Genomic DNA, 21,463 nt, shown 5'->3' with positions numbered 1-21,463 from the left:
ATTTTTTTCTGTCCTAAAATTTTGAGTCTATTATTATGATGTAATTCAACATAAATAAATGCCTTATTCGATCTAAGTAATTATATATTTTTTGTGAATTTTATAATTTCCAGTTTTTAAGCAAATTATTTATCGTCTTGAAACATAGTTTTAGAAGTTGAAGTATCTACTGTCACAAATTAAATTGACAATTTAACATTATTGATATTAATGAGCATCTTTAAAACAATGTGAAAAATGTTTATGTATAATTCAGTTTAAAATCACGTACGTATATACGTAGTAATTTTGTATACACGTTTTATGTATTTTTCTTCATACTTATATACGCATTTGTTTTGCGATTTGTCGCTTTTGACTAAGGTATTGTTGGAATAAAACTACAGCATCAGTTCGCGAGCATTGTTTAAGAACCGTACGCCTTGATGTGAAGTAAATCGTGAGCTAAGAACACAAGGATTAGTTGGCGGTGAAATCCGTATTCGACGGCGAGCACAACGGTTCCGCTTTTCAAATCTCCTTTCTCGCTATGCCAAGACTCACACTACCTGACGGGGTTCGAAAGCTCCGCTTTAGCTAGAACCTCGTCGTTCCTTTGGCACTGACAATTGGATTCCTCGCGCTACTCCCGTCGAGTTACAGATTTTTCCTTTCCACGAGAATTTTCTTACAGACGCCTTTGAGACGAGAGATATCCCACCGCGCCGTCTCTATCGTCTTCGACGCGGCTCAGCGTTTCTAAGTACCGTCCGCGAAAGGAAGAATCGTTATGGCGGATTCTGAGCCCTTCCGAATTCAGTGCACTCTTTCAAATCAGCTTTTCTTTGATTCACGCTTAGATAAAAGCACCCAATGAAATCTCGTGAAAACTCGCACATGGAAGGCATCATTAGTCGATATTGATATCTGCGCGTTTTGGCAGATTGCTTCGTAAATATGACACATTATCATTATACATGTTAATATTTCACAATATAATTTAAGCAAATAACTATTTCATAACAGTATTTATAACAACTGTTTATAATAGCTTGTAATACCTTATTATATGTGTTAAACTTAGGGATTTGTTTTTCCTTTCGAGAAAAAAAAACAGTTCTACTTTGAAATAATTTTAAACAAAGTTTTTGAGATATATAATGGCTCTCAAAAAACTTCTTTTCCTATATGTTTTCTTGCAATCGAAGTGGTTTCGTGCCGAAGAGAGTCTAGATTTTTAACTACTTTCGTGATCGAGACCATTAACAGCTAAGGAAGGTGAGTCAGAAAAGGGAAAGGGGTTCTGGAGAAAGAAGGGGAAAAGTCGAATCTGCACGTTTCCTAGTGATTTTTCACGTTGTCCGAATCGATTACGGTAGGTAGATAAATGTGCGTAACGATACAAAGATTTAAGCTAAAATTTTTTTACAGAACAATTTTTCTTGTAACTCTTGTAATATCATGATATACATTTAAATGAATGCCAACATTACACTATATATATATATATATATATGTGTGTGTGTGTATATACTATTCATGATACTATTGTCAGTTATTTCTGCCGATTTTCAATCGAATAAAAATAACATATCATATTGCGATTGCACGCAAGAAAATCGATTTTTGTTTGATACTGATTATAGCATTACATTACGTTTATGATATTTTATTTCGTTGTAGAGGCGAAAGAGTTGTGAATCAATTCCATTTAAATAGCTATATTATCGTATGAATAAAAATTAAAATCATATTGTTTATCCATTTCATGTCCACATTGTGCATTGTTTAATTTAAATAAAATAATATTGAAATATATTAACTAATTTTTTACATTAACTGTAGTTGGAAGTTTTAGTTATATAAAGTTTAGTTATATAAAATTTAGTTATATATTTTAAATCCAGAGAAGAGTCAAATAATTTTATCTTTGCGACAAAACCGCGGTACTTTCATATCCGATTAAAAGGGAAAGGCTGGAGAGTATCCATTCGATAAATTCGCGCTTTAGCGTATTGGTTTTACACGAAACGATTTTGCACTGTTCGCAGAAAGTGGCAATAACTCCTTCCTATTTATCAACGTTTTAATAGCAGACTAATTATCAAACACTGATCAATACGTGAGCATTAAATTGTGAAAAACAGTTTTCACGATTCGTTAAATCATCATTGGCAAATACTTTATAAACGTTTTGTTTTGCAATCACAATTAACCAATTTTTTCCAATTACACATATAGAAAATACTTGTTATTTATTTTTAACTTTTCGTGAATTATTAAAGTTTTTTCGTTAACTTCTAAAGTTTTTATGATTTCATTTTTGTTTTTTTCTTTTACGTAAAACATTTTCTATTAAAAAAATTTTATGCGAGTGTACTAATGTAATAATATTTCTAAAAAAATTTATTATATAAAATTTCTAAAGAGTTATGATAACTAATACGGATTTTATTAGGATAAATATGACATAATATTTCAACTTCTTTCTCTTGAGATACAGAAATCTCTCAGGCTCGATTATCGAGCCTTGCAAGAGCGAATAGTACAACAGGAGTGAATCGTACACTAAGAGCGCGTCTCTCACAAGAAGATATAAGACGAAAGTCGAGGTATTTCCGGGAGTAATTTTCCGCTAGGTGCCTTCGGAAAATGTTTATTCATAAGTCAGCGGAATGTGCATGGTGTACGATTGTTCCGCAAGCTTCTCTATCATCCTCCCAGAACCGTCTACATTCTGATTTTTTTTGTTTCTTTTTTTGCGAGAAACCCAGACGTCTCGACATTAATACGGTGTTAATGGGGAAAAGATTCGAAGAAGAAACATCGTTGACGTCCGCTTTGCGTTGAGACGAAAGCAGATGAGAAAACAAGCGCAAAAAGAACACGAGCATTCGGAAAAAACTTCAGGGAATTTCAAATAATGAGACAACATTAGCGTCTCGAGAGAGAAGAAAGAGACAAACGAGATTATGCATGAAAAATCCATGTGTTCACTGCGTGTTGAGTTTTGCCATAAATTATATTAAAGCCTCTTGGGCAGCACTATTATCGGTTATTCTACTTAATACCACTGCAGGTTGAACGAAATCACGTATTCCTCATAATCCGTCGAGTTCGTCTGTATTTTCGAAATGCGTTAACTCTGATTTTAAATCAATGAACGCCGTTAAGCGGATCAGGATGTTGCATCCGTTTCGGGGATAAACAAACGGAAATGCATTTTAAGTACTAACTTGATTGCAAATGAAAATCGCTCGAGCATACTTGATTATGAATTGTGGATGTTACGAGCATCAATCTACCTAAATAATTCTCTAGAGAAAGAAACAAATACGAAAAAATAAGATATGATGAAATGCACGAGTCAACAACTATTTTTCAATTTATTGTTTATCATGCCATAATTCAGTGAAGTCCATTTATACACTCTCATGGAACGTGAACAGAACATATAATGTTAGAACAGATAATGTTGAATTATTTCAACATTATCTGTTCGCACGAATATTTTGCTTTGCAAGAAAATATATCGATAAATAATTAAGCATAAACAGTAATATTATAAAATGATTTTTAATGCAATTTCTAATAATTCAATTCTTTAATGTAAATTTGAATATATTAAACGTGTTTCTTTTCATTAAAGTTTTAAGAAAAGAAGTTACAACACTTAACTATTTTATATTCCTGATTATTTTTTTAGGGATTAATAATTTCAACTTTAACTCAATTGCGTATTGAATTTGCTAAAAATTTAATCACGAACTGGCACAAGTACTTGTCGACAATTTTTACTTTTTAACCCCCTGCCCCGAAGTTACCTTCCCCATCGTTTCCGCGCACGTTCGTCTTCTTGGTTTGAATTAAGACCGCCGCGCGCGACCGCCATACTTTCCGGTTACTCTTATTCCGGTTGTTATCTTTTGTTCAGAGCGAGAGAAAAACGAAGTGGAAGGATTTTAGGATGAACAGAAAGAGCCGGAATAGGCGATGGGGGGGATTTATCATTGGCCAACGGTGCACTGGCCACGGTATTAAATTAAGTTATGCCCATCTTGGAATTTTTTATTATCGCCGAGAACGACGAGCGCATTTCCTCCGTCTACGGTGCGAGACGAGTTTTTATTTCTTCCATCTACCTCTCTTCCCTCACTTCGCGCATCGGCCGGTGCGCGAGCGATCTCGCGCTTTTCACGCATATTTCTGCATTAAGCTCTCGACATTCACTTTACTGTCGTCTGACGTTATTTACAATTTTAAATAACGTTCGATTTACGAGTAAAGTTTTCGTATAAGCAAAGAAAATGTGGATTGCTGCCATTGCAATGCATAATAAATATTTTCCTCTCGACATTTATCGGATATTCCGAGGCTGCAAATTCGAATTACACGATTAATATATAATTGTTTGGCGTTTGCAGTAGCTCTAATGACACCAGCACTAATGGTCGAGTCGACTAAACCACAACAACGATTATTACATATGTTGTCGTAGATTGTGTTGTCACGCGATTCGACTAGTGTAATATTCCTATTATAAACTGTCGAACATTACAAAATTACTTTAGATACTGAAAATTAATGACAAACGATTTTAAGATTTATTTAATTTTAATTAGGGATATTCTTTTTTAGACTTTTTTATTCTTTTTACATATTTTTAAAACGCGACAACTTTAATATAACATTTGCAAAACGATTCATCTCGTTTGTATTTTACACTAATTTTTTATCTATTTGTATGTTACACACTGAAAAAATTTTGATTGAAAATGAATGAATCAAAATTTTCTAATTAAATCTCTAGTTGAGATAAGAATTCTGGTTAATACAATATTTCTGGTAAAATCTACTAGAATTCTTATTTTTACCAGAATAATTATATCAATCAGAATTTTAGTTAACTAGAATTCTAGCAGATTTAATCAGAAAATTCTGATTCATCCACTTTCCACCAGAATTACTATTTAATCCAACCAGATCATTTTTCTCAGCGCATGCTTGTTAAAAAAATTTATGACTTAAAAATATTAATATTTATTTTATTATTTCTGAATGTGATGTACTCCTCATGTAAGTACGAAACTTTAGCGAAATTAAATTTTCATTTACGCGCATACACGCCAAAATATTAAAGAATTCGAAACTAGTTATTATATAAAACATTATTAAAAGTGCTGATCCAACATCCATTGTGGAGATGAGTCAAGATGACGTGATCGAAGGGGAATAGAAACGATGAAAAAGAAGGAATAACATTAAAGATATGGATTGTAAAAGGAAAATGTAAAATATAGGCATGAAGGAGAGTAAATTACTTCCGCGGCAATATCGTAAACATTGACCAATTACCACGAATAATTAATCGCTGCTATCCTATTTCGTCGCTCGATACGGAAATTTCGACCAATTTTCCAAGTATACTTACATCAAGATCTTCCAGTAAATGGAACAATAATATGAATCTCATAATAAAATTAATCATTACAAAAAATTTTTGACTTAATAATAATTATTAAAATAGTGTCTATTGTTTATAAATTATAATAGTTTTATATTATTCGTTAATTTTACTATTGAAAAACTATTATATTTTATTATATGCTATTTTTTAGACATACAAAATTATTTTTTTTTAAGTAATTTTTTAACAGAGATTATTAGATATTTTCAAAAAGTTTGATCAATGCGATATTAACAAGAAAAAGACGATACTTTTACCCTAAATGTATTTAGCTTTCGCGCTCACATTCACTTTTATGTCTATGAAATTGCGTGACAATCTTCACGTGATATTTTAGTGATATCACGAGATATCATGTGATATTTAGTCTGATCGGGAATTCGATTTGTTGCATTCAAAGATACGGATACATCCACGGTATATGTACGTGTAGACGCGTCACGGCACTTACCTGTTGAAAAAACGATCGGTCCCATCGAGTCCGACTCCCACGTAGACTCCCAGGGGTCTCTTGAGTTCCGCGACTGGACGACGAAGAGTCCAAGTGTCGGCGCGAAAGAAAGAAGGGATAGACCCGGACTATTTCTCGAAGGAAGAAGGCGCAAGCATGGCAGATCATGGTCATCGTACTGCATCGATAATTCCTTCTTCATCGTATCCTTTCTCTCTATCCCTCTTTTTATTTTTCTCACTCTTTTCCTTTCTCTCGTCAGTTCTCTCTATATCTTCGGCCTATTCCTTCTGCCACCTGTCCGCTTTGTCTTATCTTTCTTTGCGCGAGAGATGTCCCTTCGGGTACGTTCAGCTGCACCCTCGTGGGTTGCCACGATCACAGCCGTCCCTGGGAGTACCACGCGGACAAACATCAAGTCAGAAACTGCGATACGTTGGCCGGAGTACGGTAGCTCACCCCGAACATCCTCTTACGCGGGAGACGCATGCGTCGCTTTTAAACCAACGCCGAAACCAACCCCTACCTAACTCACGGCTACCTTGCCCCCGTTCTCCAGTTCTACGAATCACTCCCGCGTCTCTCTCTCTCTCTCTCTCTCTCTCTCACATACATGTAATAGTGCCTTAACGATCCATGTTGATTTACAATCAATTTTGAAAAATACAGCGCTGACAACGCACTACAGCAGAAGATTATTCTTTTTATCATCATTTTAACAAGAATATTAGTAGATGGATAAAGCATTTTTGCTAGAAACGAAAGATATTGAAAAATATTGAAAACCACACAGACAGATTTTTCCCTTACATCCTGATGTCTTGGAATACATAAGCTCATAACTCACAGCTTTAGTTCAGTGAGGAGAAAAACAAGAGAAAAACCGGAAGCATCTCCCGATCGTCATAAAATCTGGTCTGGCGCGAATTCGTACATGTACATACGGCGATCTCGAGGCCAGGAAGAGCGGCGCGCCTGCGTCAGAAATGTCGGTGGTGGACGAACAGAGTAGGGGGTGTCGTCGGGGGGCATGGGGGTGAGTCAGTCAGGCCGCAGCGCGCGTTCAGAAAACTACCCTTAACGCGGGATCTCATTCGCTCGCCGGAGTAATTTATAATTGAGTCGCGAGTACGCGATAGGAATCCGTGGCTCGCGTTTATTTGAGTCCTTCTTTTGATACCCGAAAACGTAAAACTCTCTTTACGAAAACGGATCTTTCTGAAGAAGACGCCTTTTGCACGAGAAACATTATACACATTATACACTACATTATTTAGAGTTTCGCTCCGTGTAGAGAGACAGACGCAGATGCGTACAGATAGCCGCTGAAAGGTCTGTTGCTGTTGAAAATTCACGCGTCCCGAAAAGCCAAAACGATAGGAATGGAAAGGATGGTCAGGAATGCGAAATTCGAGAAATTGGATTAAGCTTTTGTTGATGTCAAGCAACATTGAAGACGAGAAGTGTAACGAGAAGTATACAAATGCAGCGGAAAATATCGTGGAAAATATACTCACAACGATCGGATGGTGAAAATGTAAAGTCGCGTGTGGCGAGGAAGGTAGCACGAAACAAGATTCGAAGGAGCCCTTAGTCGCGAGTGCAACGAACCGAGCTCAATAAAATTGCTGTATATAAATATCATCACGCGAGCTACTTAATCCTAAATCTTTCGTCTCGTTTCTTTTTCGCAACATTTTTCTGTTTGATTCTCTGCTAAATTTTCGTTTAATCGCTAAACAGAACGGATCGTTGGCATTTTGCAACGTCTCGCCATTATTCTAGGAAAGGACCGGTGTCGCTGCGCATCTCATCCAAAAACCAGTTTTTCCACTTTCGAACTTTTGACATCAGCGGAAGTTACTTTGATTAACGAGAAATCAAAAGAAAAAAAGGGATATATTACGAAGATCAAGAGCACCGGGTGGAAAATGAAAAAATTATCCGCTTGGTGGAAATTGCGGGAAAGCAGAGAAAGACAATTACACCTAGTTATTCGGAGGATGTAACGCGAGCCGGAACCGTGGCCAGCGCCGGGTCCAGGGTCAACGTCTCGCGCGGCAAAGCTCGGCGGAAGCTTTGTCGTGAGGGCTCTCGGCTTGGAGCGTGGGACGCGCGAAAAATATGGGATGGTCGTGGAATCACAGGAAGAAAGAGTCAAGATAATCGCAACGAGATAGAACCCACAGTCAAGAATGTGGGATTTCTGAAAGTCAACAAAGGAAGAACGGCAGAGGAGAGTTGGATAAGGCGGCAGATAATAGTTTGCACCATCGAAGTACGGATCTCTGAACTACCGAACGCCGTGTGTAGCTTATTAGTCGATAACTGTCGTTATCGGCGTTGAGAGTGGAGAAAACGACGCGAAGCCGAGTTGACTCGGTGGAACAGAAGAAGAAGGATTTGAGAACGAGAAGTGAGAAGGAAAATAAAAGGGAAATATTGTCTACCTCCAAGGAAATACGTCGTAACGTTCGTCTTTTGGAGGTCAGTCCAGAAGTGACACCCTTCCAAATTGATCCTTCCATTGAACCAGTATTCGCAAGAGTGAACACGAGCTGACGCGGCGACGGTGAAAGAATGTAAATAGTTTCTCGTATGCGAATCGCTGCGACAAAGTGGCACAACGATCGCAGCCATTATTGCGATGTCAGCGACCGGCTTAGAGGAAAACGTGTGCTTCTTTCTTCCTTAACGTTGACACTGATCGCTTTTCATATATCTGTAGAATATATTTTATTGTGTGCGCGAGAGAGAAACAGAGAAAGAGAGAGAAAGTGTTAAATGGCGTATGTCGATACTTTTTCTCAATGGCCATTGAATAGGCACTCTCGCGTCCTTCCGTTGTTTTGTACAGTTACACCATAAACGCATCAAGTATTTTTTTACGCGTAGCTCAAACCCCGTTACGCTTTTTTTCTTACTGAAAAATTGTTTCGCTGGTGCGCGCTAATCTCAGCGCCGCCAATCATCCGCGTCGTACTGCTCGAGAATTCAACGTGTCCAATTTTTTCCTACCCCGGAAAGAGGCTTCTCCTCGCGGCGCCTGTGATTGTGCGACGAAGGAGAGGAGTATCATCGAGGTTTATCTTACGGCGTCACACCTGCGACTACGTCTTCGTTAGGAAGACGGAAGACGTGTTTCGTCGTCCTGCTTCGCCCTCTTCCCCTCACAGTGATGAAGGTGGTATGTTTTTGACGAAGGTGATTTATCTTTTCTTAGGTGGCACGCTGCGACGGTGGTGTTAAGTGTGCAGTGATCACGGGTGGTCGAGGGAAGACGGGAAAGAAGGTGGTCAATATGACTCCTATTTTCCTCGTCGTGTTGCTGGCGATTGACCCGATTATCGCGCAGAATACTGGTGAGTAAAACAAGATCAACGACAAAATGCTAGTGTTAAAGATAAAACTCTTTATGTCCGATCGCGGCACGGACAGAGTTCCTCTTCGCGATGGACACTTCGTGCGCGAAGGACAATGACCGCGGAAAACCGTGAGGATATGTGTGTATGATGCACTCCTCCTAGGACTCTCAAAATCTACGAGAGCCGAGCGAACGCGCCACTTTTCCACGCGCGTATCTCGCGTTCGATCGCGCGTATAAAAGAGAGTCGAGTCGCATGCGTCGCGAAAATAGATCGAAAGCACCGATACGTTCGTCCGCTCGAGTGTACGCCACGTTATTTAAACGGGACGAGATAATCCCTTCGCACGAACGAACGTCCTGGATCTTCGTAATTTATTACAGTTTACTTATTAGCTACGACACCTCTGTTGGCCACGTCGCTTTCGATCGATGACGCGTGTAAAAAATTTATCGTTCATAAAATCGCTTATAAAAATTAAATAGTTTTTTTTGCGGCTACTCCCGCGATAGGCGAACACATTTCTGCCGAACGACTCGAGATCTCTCTATACGCGCAATCGCCTCGCGAATTTAGCTGTGGTCGTAATAATTTCATTGTAAGCGTGCACCAGTGCAAAGAGACTCTTCGCGTTGTATGATTAATGTGCGAAAGAGAATAGGAAGAATGAACTAAATGATAGCGTGCGTAACGTTCTCTTCGAAACGTAATAGCCGCGCTCCGAGGACACTCGCGGTGGCGGGATAAAGAGAATGGACTACTGAACCGCGGGTGTCGAATGCATGAAAAGAACGATGAAAGAGAACGCCGTCGTAACTGCCGCTCCCTAAAATCGAGCTTAAAAAAAGCTTGGTTGACTCGTTTCGAAGAGGCGAGTAATAACACGTGCAGGGAGCGGCTCTTGGCGGCTAAATGACGAGCGCACGCATCGCGTTGAATTGCGTGTTCTACCGCGAACACGTGTCAGCGTTGCCCCGGCGAGGCCGACACCTCGCTTGCGATTAAAATATGCGAACGGCTCGTCGAAAGTCCAGCATTCGCGTTATCGAGCACTCGCGATCTCTCGTCGAAAAAATACAGATCACTCGCGTGTTCGCGTGCGATTCGCTCGGACTTTTACGGAAGTGACCAGGTTGCCGAGTACCAAGCTCGATCTAGAAGACGTCACTGGAGTGTATATGGGCTCCATATGGACTCTAAGACCGTTTTAAGACCGTTTACATAAAACTTGACGGACGAGAGCGACGCTTCGCGAGCCCGTCACGCGGATTAAAAAAGCTTCGTAATTACACGAACACCATGATCATTTCTTGTCGTCATAATGTTAATAAACGTCTATTTAGGATCGTATGATCGGGGAGAAATGCTAGCTGCGATCATTACGCGGTAATCTGTCGCCGCAGTCGGTAATCCGGCGAGCTTTACGCTGACTCCGTAATGACGATGATACATCCCTCGCATTTCAGTCAATTAATTACGTCGCGACGTAATCCTAATTCGGCTGTCGGAAAGCTCTCGCCGGATTTGAATGCTTTGCGAGTTTCAGCGATGGGAAACGATAATGTCATATCAGCACGATGTGTAAAACGCAGCCATTGTTGCCGAGTCAACGTGGCAACGGTAAGTAGATAATTGAAAGGTCAGTGTGAACTACGTTTTTATAGGTTCTCTGGCAAAAAAACGTTCAACTGTGATTGAATTAACGATCACGCAGAGTCGACTCGAAATATCAGTTCTCTTTCAGAAAAATGGATAAGCGTACTAGTAACGTAGCGGAACTAGCGTTCCATTAGTAACGAATGACGAGTTAACCGGAATCAACGGATCAGCGTGGAACGAATCATTTTCCCCAATGGAGATGCCGATTTGAATTCAATCTCTCTGTTTTCCGCAATTCTACTCAACAACCGTCGTGTGCCGCCGATCAGGCAACAGGAAATCCACGGGCACGCTTTTGTCTTTTTATTACCTCTTGTTTTTTTAATTCACGCAACCGTCGGTTGTCCATCTCCTGTCGGTTAATTTCGGAGTACAGAAAATTGGCACTCTGCGTTAGCGACAGCGAAAGAAAAGCGACAAAAACGGGTCGACAAAGTCTCGCGCAAGGTGGAAAAGATGAGAAAGAGACGGTCGAAGCGGGAAGGCACGATCCGTGCGATAGCAATGGGATGGGTGAAATCCATAGTTAATGCAGATACGTCTCGTCCGTCTCGTCTAACTCGAGGAAAAGGAAACAGCCCAGGTCGACGGCGAAGATTTCCTCGGAGGCTCGCCTGTCCGTGTGGTGACATCTTCGTGGGGTGAGAAAGGAAGCGTCTACCTCGCGAGCTAAGAGGACGCAAGCGTAACTCTCTATCAAGATTGCATCTTTTTTCATTTATTTGCTCCTTCTCTATCCCTTGTGCGATCGTTCGCGTTTCCCTATATTTCAAGCCAAAGAGAGTTTTCATGTACGAGTCCAACGTTACACAGGAATCGCTCCGACTTTACTATACGTGAACGTTGCGAAAAATGCCACCCGGTTAACGACGGGATCTGCTTGGTAATTCGCGATGACGTAGCCGGCGAATATTTCCAAATCACACGTCACTTCCGGCTCAGCGTAGCGCGCTTCATGTAGCGTATGCGCCAGTACCTTTTGTAATGCACACACACACACACACACGCGCGCGCGCGCGCGCGTATACGCATATGCAGGCGTCTACAGATACAGTTGCATTAACATAGCCCACTCTTTCGTCTTTTTCTTCTGACTCTCTTTTCTCCTTTGTTCTCTTGGTCGCACGGTATTGTCAACGTCCCGCTTTTCTACGTCACGCCGCAAAATGGATTCTCCACGGTTCGACTTCAGCACGAGAACCAAAAGCGAGGCAAACAGTAAATAGATTTTTCGACGCCATAAAGGGAACATCGAACCGGTGGCTGACTTGGGAACATCCAGAAAATAGTCCCCATGAATTTTCAAACAAACTCACTTATACAACAATCGTATTTCGAGAAAGCCTATCTCAATGCCAAATTCCAAATTTAAGTTTCCTCGTTGCAAGAAGCGTATTTTTAGGTTACGTTTTTCAATCTTCAATTATCCTTCACTCAAAAATTATTTTAATTTTGGTATTTCAGTCTCGATAAAACTGAAATATTAACTTGAAACGTTACTAGCTGCAGCTAAAACGAGATGTAGGAAATCTATATAAGAGAACATTTGAAACACATCTCTCTGTAAAATGGATTACAAGCTGTCGCATGTTTAACTCGGTGTAGTAAAGAAAAATTTATATCGCGAACGCAAATCATTTATTTTGTTTACCATACGTGCATAGAGAAAATCTACGGCTAAATATCTCGTTTCTCCTAACTGAACGCGATAGAAACGGCTGGCTACCTTCGTTGTTTCCCGAAAAATAATCTCGCCGCGTTTTATGATACATTATGCACGTTGAACGACGCTTAGTATAGGTACACCTACATCCTTTACGCTCCCAACCTCTCGTTTTTCGCCCCCCTGCGAATGTCGGTTGCCATGATCATATTTCATCGGCATGTCAAGCAAAAAAAAGAAAAACTCGTTTCTACCGTAATCATATCTCTCGACGAATCTGGTTAGACCTACCATCATAATACACCGCCATTACGATTGAGATAACCGAAGGAATCGTGCGTCCGGAATGCCAACGCAAGATATCAGAGAGCGACTTTCGAAAGTATTTCGATGTAGAGGAAGAAATTTTTCAAACGTCATGGCATTCAATAAAACGGGGGAGGAAATTCATAGCGCGCAAGGGAGTAAAAAAATCGTATCACTTTACACAAACGGGATGTATAGAGGAGTTCAACGGATTTCTGCAGTTAGACGAATAACGTGCATCAGCTTGCTCCCTCATATGAGATCATTGCCCTTCTTTTTTTTTTCGTCGTTTTTATATCGGGCAAAATAACCGCCGCATTTTTGGGCTTGGTGAGGCCGCACGTTATTTATCGTCCGGCCAGACGTGATAATTTACATTCTCGCAATCCCCTACCCGGAGTTTCAGCTCCGACCTGTCGCCAGTAGCGCGCAATCTGTCGCCGTTTTTATCAGTAATTAACAGAGTAGATGCCAGAACTTTTCAAAAGGATCTAATATAATGACGGTTAAAGAACTGTATGAGAAAAACGTGGCCAAAAAAATCGAGTAATGACAAGTGACAACCACTTGCGCATGCATCGGTGCCATTTCGTTCTGTTACTTTACCGTTTTTGTACTCGCCGTTTCATGCCTCTCTCTTCACTTTGTACATATGGAATAAATGCGTTCCTAGGGAAGCAGAACACTCCGTGCCAGTTATCGCCGCCCTTATCCAACGCTTTCCACATCACCGAGTTAGCAACGCAACGAGCAATTTGGGAAACCGAAATCGACCGATCTCCAACATGCTTTTTTACGATGTTTTCTCCGCAGTTGGCTATAGTATTGTCTGCTCTTTGCGATTGACGATGAGACTATTCTGGAAATTCAATGGAAAGAGATTCGCTTTCAGAGACACATAGGGCGTTTTCCAGTAAAGATACAGTATAACACAGTGAATCATTACATTCTCGTTGTTTGCCAATATTGAACAAGGATAAAAAGTGATTCACCGTGTTACACTGTGTCTTTGCTGCACTAAAAATCTTATTTAGTTGAATTAACTAATTTCTTATTTGAATATGAACAAATAAATCTTTGATTGATGCAATAAAATAATTAAAAAATGTTTGATTACTGTAACACTATTCATTTTTTCAGGTGACACAAATAAAATATTGTAATAATCAAATTTTTTGCTTCAACTAAATATTATTTATCATCAACAAAAGATTTGTTTGCTCGTATCCAAATAAGAGATTAGATGATTCAATCAAATGGGATTTTGTGGAAAACTTCCGTAGCTATTTCGAAGAGATATGCTCTTAGAGGATGCATTGGTATCTCGGTACTTAATTAGTCGCGGCGCAAGCACGAAAGAAGGTGAAAGAAGTATGTCGCTTACGTGCGACTAGTCTACTCGAAGAGAATCGCATGATGTCGGCCCTGGAAGCCTGTCTAGGTTATTTCGATCGCATACGTGTAACACTCGCGTGCTTGCGTGCTGCACCTTATGTATTCATGTACCTGCGGTCATAATGCGTGCAAGTACGTCGAAGTAGCTCGCAGAATGGCTGGATAATAAAGTAAAAAAAAAATTTACTCTGGTTATTTTATGAGAACTCTCAAAGAACTGGGGTTCTCTCGAGCGATCGTCGTTCGAAAGGAGCGAACATTGTCAACCGCTTTCTCCCCTTTTCGCATCGTGTTGCATCTTTCACTTTTTCCTGCATGTTCGATATAGCTTTTTCTGTCATAGCGCCTCAGCCTCGCGGGCTTTTACGGTATCGAACGAATCGTCGAGATAAACCTCTCATGGGAGATTCACACCTCCCCAAAGCCGCAAGGCATCGTACAGAGGGTAGTGGTGCCGTTGCTTAGCCGCAACATTCTCGGGTTTACACCCTCGGTGTGAACTTACTTGCGGATCTAGGATTAGCCGCCGCGGCCGATGGAGTTTCGTTTGAGGGCTAAATAGATTCTGTCATTTCGAGACAACAAATTCACACGCGATCGGAATGACTTCTACGATATTCGACGTAACGTGAGATTAGGGTTATGTCTGATTCTCACTTACGAAGCGAACTCGAATCGCGAAAGAGCTGCTCGCTTTTACGACGCGTAAATAAGAATCAATGATTGTCTCTTTTATTAGTCTTTTTTAGTAACGTAAAAATTATTAACGAAAATGAAGTAAAACGTATTTTTTAATTTTTCAGTTTTTTAGTTTTTTAATATAAAAAGGATTTAATTAAATATATATTTTAATAAGAAATGTTAATATTAAATACACATTCTATGCAGCTCTTTGACCGTAGTTGACCTCAAAGCCTTGAAATTTACTTCCTTTACTAGCAAATGCAATTTATGCTACACAGCACGATAATACGGCTGACGTCGAATAATGTAGCGGACAACGATGCCCGCCATTGCATTCAGCGTTAATTAATCGAGCAAACTTTTCGCTCGCGTTGATGCATCGACTGTGGCCGCATTTAATGCCGCGCATTGAAATGCAGATGATAATTACCCGCGCGTAATGCGAAAAAATCGCTCGTGTTAATTGCTAGACCGAGAGTTGCAACATCCTCGCTCAGTTGCGGCGAGGAGTTTCTCATTTCGTTGCAGCAAGCAGAGACAAACCGCTGTCTCGGATTAGGGGTGACGTCGGAGAGAGCACTGCCGCAAAAGTTAGTTAATGTAATTAACCATTCTGTGTGAATCAAGCCACGAGCCTTTAGCTCCAAGACCTTTTAGCTGCTTGTATGAATCCAGGGCTGCTTTTTAAATCACCCAGCTTCCAACATCTTTTTTTACCCTGTTATTAATACAAAACCACCATGTACGCGAAGAAATTTTCTAGCATATATTTATCGGAAAAATATTTCTTTAATATCTCTTCGTTTTGATTTATTTAAATTTTTCAAAAATTTTCGTATATGAATAGTCAAAATGTACGTTTTGATATTTTTGGCAGAGATCGCAAGATTGCATTTTCAACGAACGTGTACATATCGTCGAATATAGAATACAGAATATGCAGAATATCTGATACATAAAAAAACAATAAAATAGGAAAACTTATTAATAATAGTCACTCATACTGCAAAAGGAAATTAAAAAATTTTTATTTTATATATTACCGAAAATTTTATCATAATATTGTATTGTAATAGTATAATGATTAACGTAATAATATTTGTATTTTTTGGTTCATAAATATATTTCTCGAAAATATTTCTTAATAGATTATGCAGAAATTGCTAAATTGAGCATTCAAAATTTTATTAATTTGTAATTCTGTGACCTACAATATGATCTTTTTAATATTAAAAGTATTAATATTAACGTTTTTTACTTAAAAAAATTAAAAAGAAGCGAATTCCTATGTAATAGAGAAACTGATAAAAACACTAAATATTTTATCAGTATAAGACGTAATTATTTAAAAAGTTGAAAATTTCAGAATCTTATCTTTTACATAAGGAATTAATCTAAGAAATAGAAACGCTTAATAATAACTATTTCAAGCATCGCACAGCTTCTCGGAAGTTGAAGAATATCCGTGAATAGAGAAACTTGGTGTTAAAAGTCCGCTTTTCATAAAATTCATGAAGCACCTTTCACGCTTTTGTATAAGGCACGCGTTACACGCGGTTAACATGGACGTCGGCCAAATTTACGAACAGAATGCGAATTCGAATTGCAGGGAACGATGGTAAACGCCCGCGTCTCCATCCGTGCGTTTCACGTCGGATCACCGGAACGTTGCAAAATACGGGCATCACCGTGGTAACGATCGTGAAAACATTTACGGGCATCGCGTCGAGGCTGCTTCACGAACTACGCTGTCTGTATTTCTACGAATTGTGCGAGATTGGTTTGCAGCGAGACGCCTAATCAAAGGATAATAACATTCGCGGAACGAATGCATAATTTACTTACGTAGAGGACTCGCGCGCGCGTCGCACGGAAAACACGCGCAGTCTCTCGCTTCCAAAATTACGGCTAATCTCCGCGCACGAATCACCGAACAATTCCTATCTTGACGTTTTGATTTATTAAACGCTCTATGCGATTATTCATTCCGTTCGTAACTTCGCTTTGTCGTCGTTACAACGCCGTTTTCGCACTATGCGGGAGGAAAGGCAAAAGAGGAAGAGTGAGCGAATCAAATATCAAAGATACGATATATTTATTACAGCTCGCGTAAAGTACAAAATGTGAACAAAATGTAATCTCGCCATTTTTATATGCAAATCTATTATTTCTGCGTTTTTCTCCGCGTTTTTACCGTTAAACCGCGTATCCGCGAAAGCTATGTGACTTTCGGCTTCACTAACTGCATTTCCTAGTACATTATCGGACAGATTTATATCGCTGCCGAAAACGAATGGCCCCCAAAGCGCGCGGAACATTCGTGAAATTTCGAATATTAAATTTATGATGGATCGCTGCCTTCTGCGAGATTCCGCCATTTTTCGAGAGTAAGCCCGAGGAAAATGTTATCGTTATGAAAGGAGGCGATGAATGCGAAGAAATAAAAATTCGAAAAATCACATCAAGCACACTTTGTGTACCACAAGGATGAAACTTTTATCACATTGAGAAAAAATTCTGATTAATAATAAACGAACCAGAAAATTGTATCAATTAGAGAATTTTTAATTATATTAAATTCAACCGAAAATGTCCATTTTCAACCAGAATTCTAATTAATGTTATCAGACTTTTTTTGCAGTGGAATCATAGATAGATAGAATCTAAAACATATACAATGAAAAAAAATCTTATTAAGTTAATCGGAATTCTCGTAGATTCAATCAGAAAGAAACAAATCAGATATTTATAGTTGAATCTGTTAAATATTCTAGTCGAGATAAGCAGAAAATCAATTGCAATAACCAAAATTTTGATTCATATGATTAGAATTCGTTTTGTTTGTTTTTGTTGGTACAACCAGAACATTTTTCTCAATGTATATTTGATATGAAAAGCCTTAACATATTTCTTAAAACAATAAAACAAACACAAAATTATTATATTATCACGAAAAAAAAATTTTTCTGACTACATACACTATCTGTGCACGGAAAAAAAATTAATTGGATGGTACAGCAAACCTATACACCTATAATTTACTATGCGAATTCAATATCGACAGTTAAGAAGATTTGATGGTTTAACAAATCGTTAATGTTATTCAACTGTCAACTTTGCTATTTTAACATAGAAAATTGACTGTTTGTATATTACGACTGTAGATTTGCTGAATCAGTAAAGTTTTCAGCTGTGTTTTTTTCCGTATGGCTAATATAAAAACGTGATAGCAAAGTATGCATGTCTATTACAGATTAATTTATTTAGCAACATAAAGTTAGTTGTTATAGTTATCGGATATATCGTGTAAAAGAAAAGATTGTCTCTATCATTGCTAAATATGGTTTGCTGAAACTGTACTTGCTACCAAATTGTCTGCTACACAGAAAATATTTGCTGCAATGATAAGCTGCAAAATGCTATTCTGTCGTTACATTGATAATATTTAGGCCTCACAGCTAATGAAAATTAAACCTCGCAAATACGACGTTAGGTGTCCATATAATTTTTAAAACCATTAAATTTTTAGCTGCCAAATCTAATTTTTAGCTGTGGCAGCTAATCTTTTTTTTTTTTTTTCATTTGTTACGTAATGTAGAATTCGCTTTGTACTTATATAATCATTGGTAATAGGCACGGGCAAAGTTCTCTAAAATTCCAGACGAGATCATCTTTGACAAGCGCATCAAACGATTGCTTGATTGGATCGGCGCTGCAGTAGGATGAAAAAGGGTCATTCATAAACAATAAACGATGGATATCGCGTGGGCTGGTGGGCGTGAAACATTTTTAGCAAAAGCTCTTGTGTGAAGCTATTTCCCTATTCACGTGCCATGCTGCAACCGACCGAACTTGCAGTGAATGCACGCCCGACAGCTCGCTAATGCGAAGCCGATGTAGCCATTTGAAAAACGAAACCTCGTGCAGCAAGCCTATATGCTGATGTGTCATGGGGCGAGAGAAAGGGCGTCCGTTAAGTCCCCATTAATGCGGTTAACTCGCCAAAGTCTACTGCGCGCTCTACCGCGGTATCGCATACTTTTTAAATTTAGCCATTAAATGCACGATTATACTACATTATCGATTACTATAAAAAAGTTTTCATATATTAGGAGAAAAAGAGAAAAAAGCGTCATTGACTACTTTTACACGGCATCCTTAATCGAGTTTAATAATATCCGTAGTTATAAAACTGGTCAATCACAATCATTCCTTTATGCATAGGAATAGCTATGATTGATCAGTTTTATAACTACAGATATTAAACCCGACGACATGTAAATGTAATCATTTATTGAGCTTTGAGATAAATTCTTTCGAACGCTACCATAGTACAAAACCATAATACAAAATAATATAAAACTTAGAAGTGAATATTATAGTACATATTAAAAAAGAAAAACATTAAGCTAATACAATTGGGGATGATTCCTAACCATTCATGGTCCAAAAAGAGGGAGAAAGAAACATGCGCATACTACTAAGCTATATGTATCGTCCGCAAGCATGAGAGAGCATCGACGTTCCACATAGTGGCACCATAATTTGCAATAACCGCCGTAATAACTGTACCTTCTTACCGGCCGGAATAATATCACGGTAATTTCCTCAGTAAAAATGCTACCGCTTGCTTCGCCAATTCTCTTGTCATACTTGTTTTAACGCGATTGCCTGTATACTATTTGACTTTTTCGTGGTATGTGTACCACTCTCGAATCGCCAAGAAAAAAGGAAAAATAAAAATGTCATGATCGTTAACGGAAAAAAGGAAATCGATTCCTTTCAATTGGTCCAAGCGCAACGACAATTACTCTATTTATTGCATGCGTACTCACCGGCTCTTGAAACTCGGGTAATTACCTCGAAAGAGTAACTCGAAAGAGTTGCGGTTCGCTACGCGTCAATAGTGCGAAATCGCAGCAATACCACGATCGGAATCCCTCTTGCATCGCGCAAAGCACGGACAGCCGATCGCGATACTCCACATGGCGATCGGATGACAAACTCGCGGATAAATATATTTGGGAATTGACCTGATTGCGTTCTTATCGGGAATCGGTTTACCTCGCCGTATTCGAATCGGTGGCATCGGATAACGTCATCGGTATCTCGCTTCCCGCGAAAATACGGGAATAAAGTTTCCCAATATAAGTACAGATAACCGGTGGCGGAATGTGAAGCGCGATCGACATTCCGGAAGAAGGACGCGGGCTTCCAGAGCTTTTGCGATTCACCGGCATCGATTTACACATGCGCGCACCTGGATATGAGGATATGCGGGCGGTATAACGCGTGCACGAGATGGTCTTTGAAAAATCGACGGTTACAAGTGGGGTTTCCGCTCGCGTTTGCATAAAACGAAAGTCCTGATCGAGTCCTTCCCCGCGACTCCTGCATCATCGTCCGAAATCTACCTCTTCTCATTTCCTATTTTCCTTTCGCTTTTTCTATTCGAGACATCTCCCATCAATAGCGATGCACGCTGGCTGTGCTTGTTTCGCGTTTTGCACTTTCAATTTTGCGTCAACTATTTTTTATACTGCTTCTTTTCTCCACTCTCTCAAATCTGGGTTACGTTCATCGACGAGCAAACTTTGAATGCCTGTACAACGCGTGTAACTTTGCATCGTGCGTCACAATGTCGGATCACCTCTGTAAATACTTCTTTTCCTATCGTGACACGAGGTTCTTCGTGCCAACTTATATGGCAAGCAATATGTGGACGGAATAGATCCACGATTCGTTGCAATGGCGCATGAAATAGTGTGCCGTACTATTTGAAACTTTATCCGCAGTCTCCTTGCATCATGACTTTGGAATGCTTTTCTATGTCTCTTAGTGTCCGATGATTTTCTCAATCAACTTTTTCAATTTTCTAACAGCAATATTTATGTTAAAAGTAAAGTAAAATATTTAAAGCTATAATAATTCCACGTACAATTATTATTATATAATTGTATAATAAATTATTGTGTACTGTTTTCTATGAATGTGTTATTTTTGTTTAAAATAAAATTGAATAGAAGTTCGTTGAGAAATTATTTTCTGTAATTTCAAGAGATTTTTTAAGTGCTTAAAATTTCCCAATGGCTCGCCTCATCTTTGATCGAATCGCCTTTATTCTTATTAGATTCTTGTATATGAATTGCCAAAGGGCAATTCATGTAATAAGCACGTAATAAGAACAAGTATCTGTGAATGTTCGAAACAATACACCTGTATTAAAATTGTAGTTTACGCTTTAATTTGAAGAATGAACGGGAATTGTTTGTACGCGATACAGGAGAGGAACTCTACGAACATGTTTTGCCTCCATATTATTCTTGGTTATATAATACGTAACAAATATCTTAAGCTTTCAGCTGTGAGTTATTTAAAAAAATGAGAAAAGCACGGAAAACTACTGCCAATTGAGAAGAGAAAAGAATGTGTTGTGAAAAGTCGGGGCGGAAGGAATGCACTGTGCGCTCCTTTAATAAACTCACGTTTTATAA

Source organism: Atta colombica, unplaced genomic scaffold (assembly GCF_001594045.1).
Source record: "Atta colombica isolate Treedump-2 unplaced genomic scaffold, Acol1.0 scaffold107, whole genome shotgun sequence".
NCBI classification, from domain to species: Eukaryota; Metazoa; Arthropoda; class Insecta; order Hymenoptera; family Formicidae; genus Atta; species Atta colombica.
The sequence above is the reverse complement of the archived record's forward strand: the minus strand, read 5'-3'. Positions refer to the sequence as shown.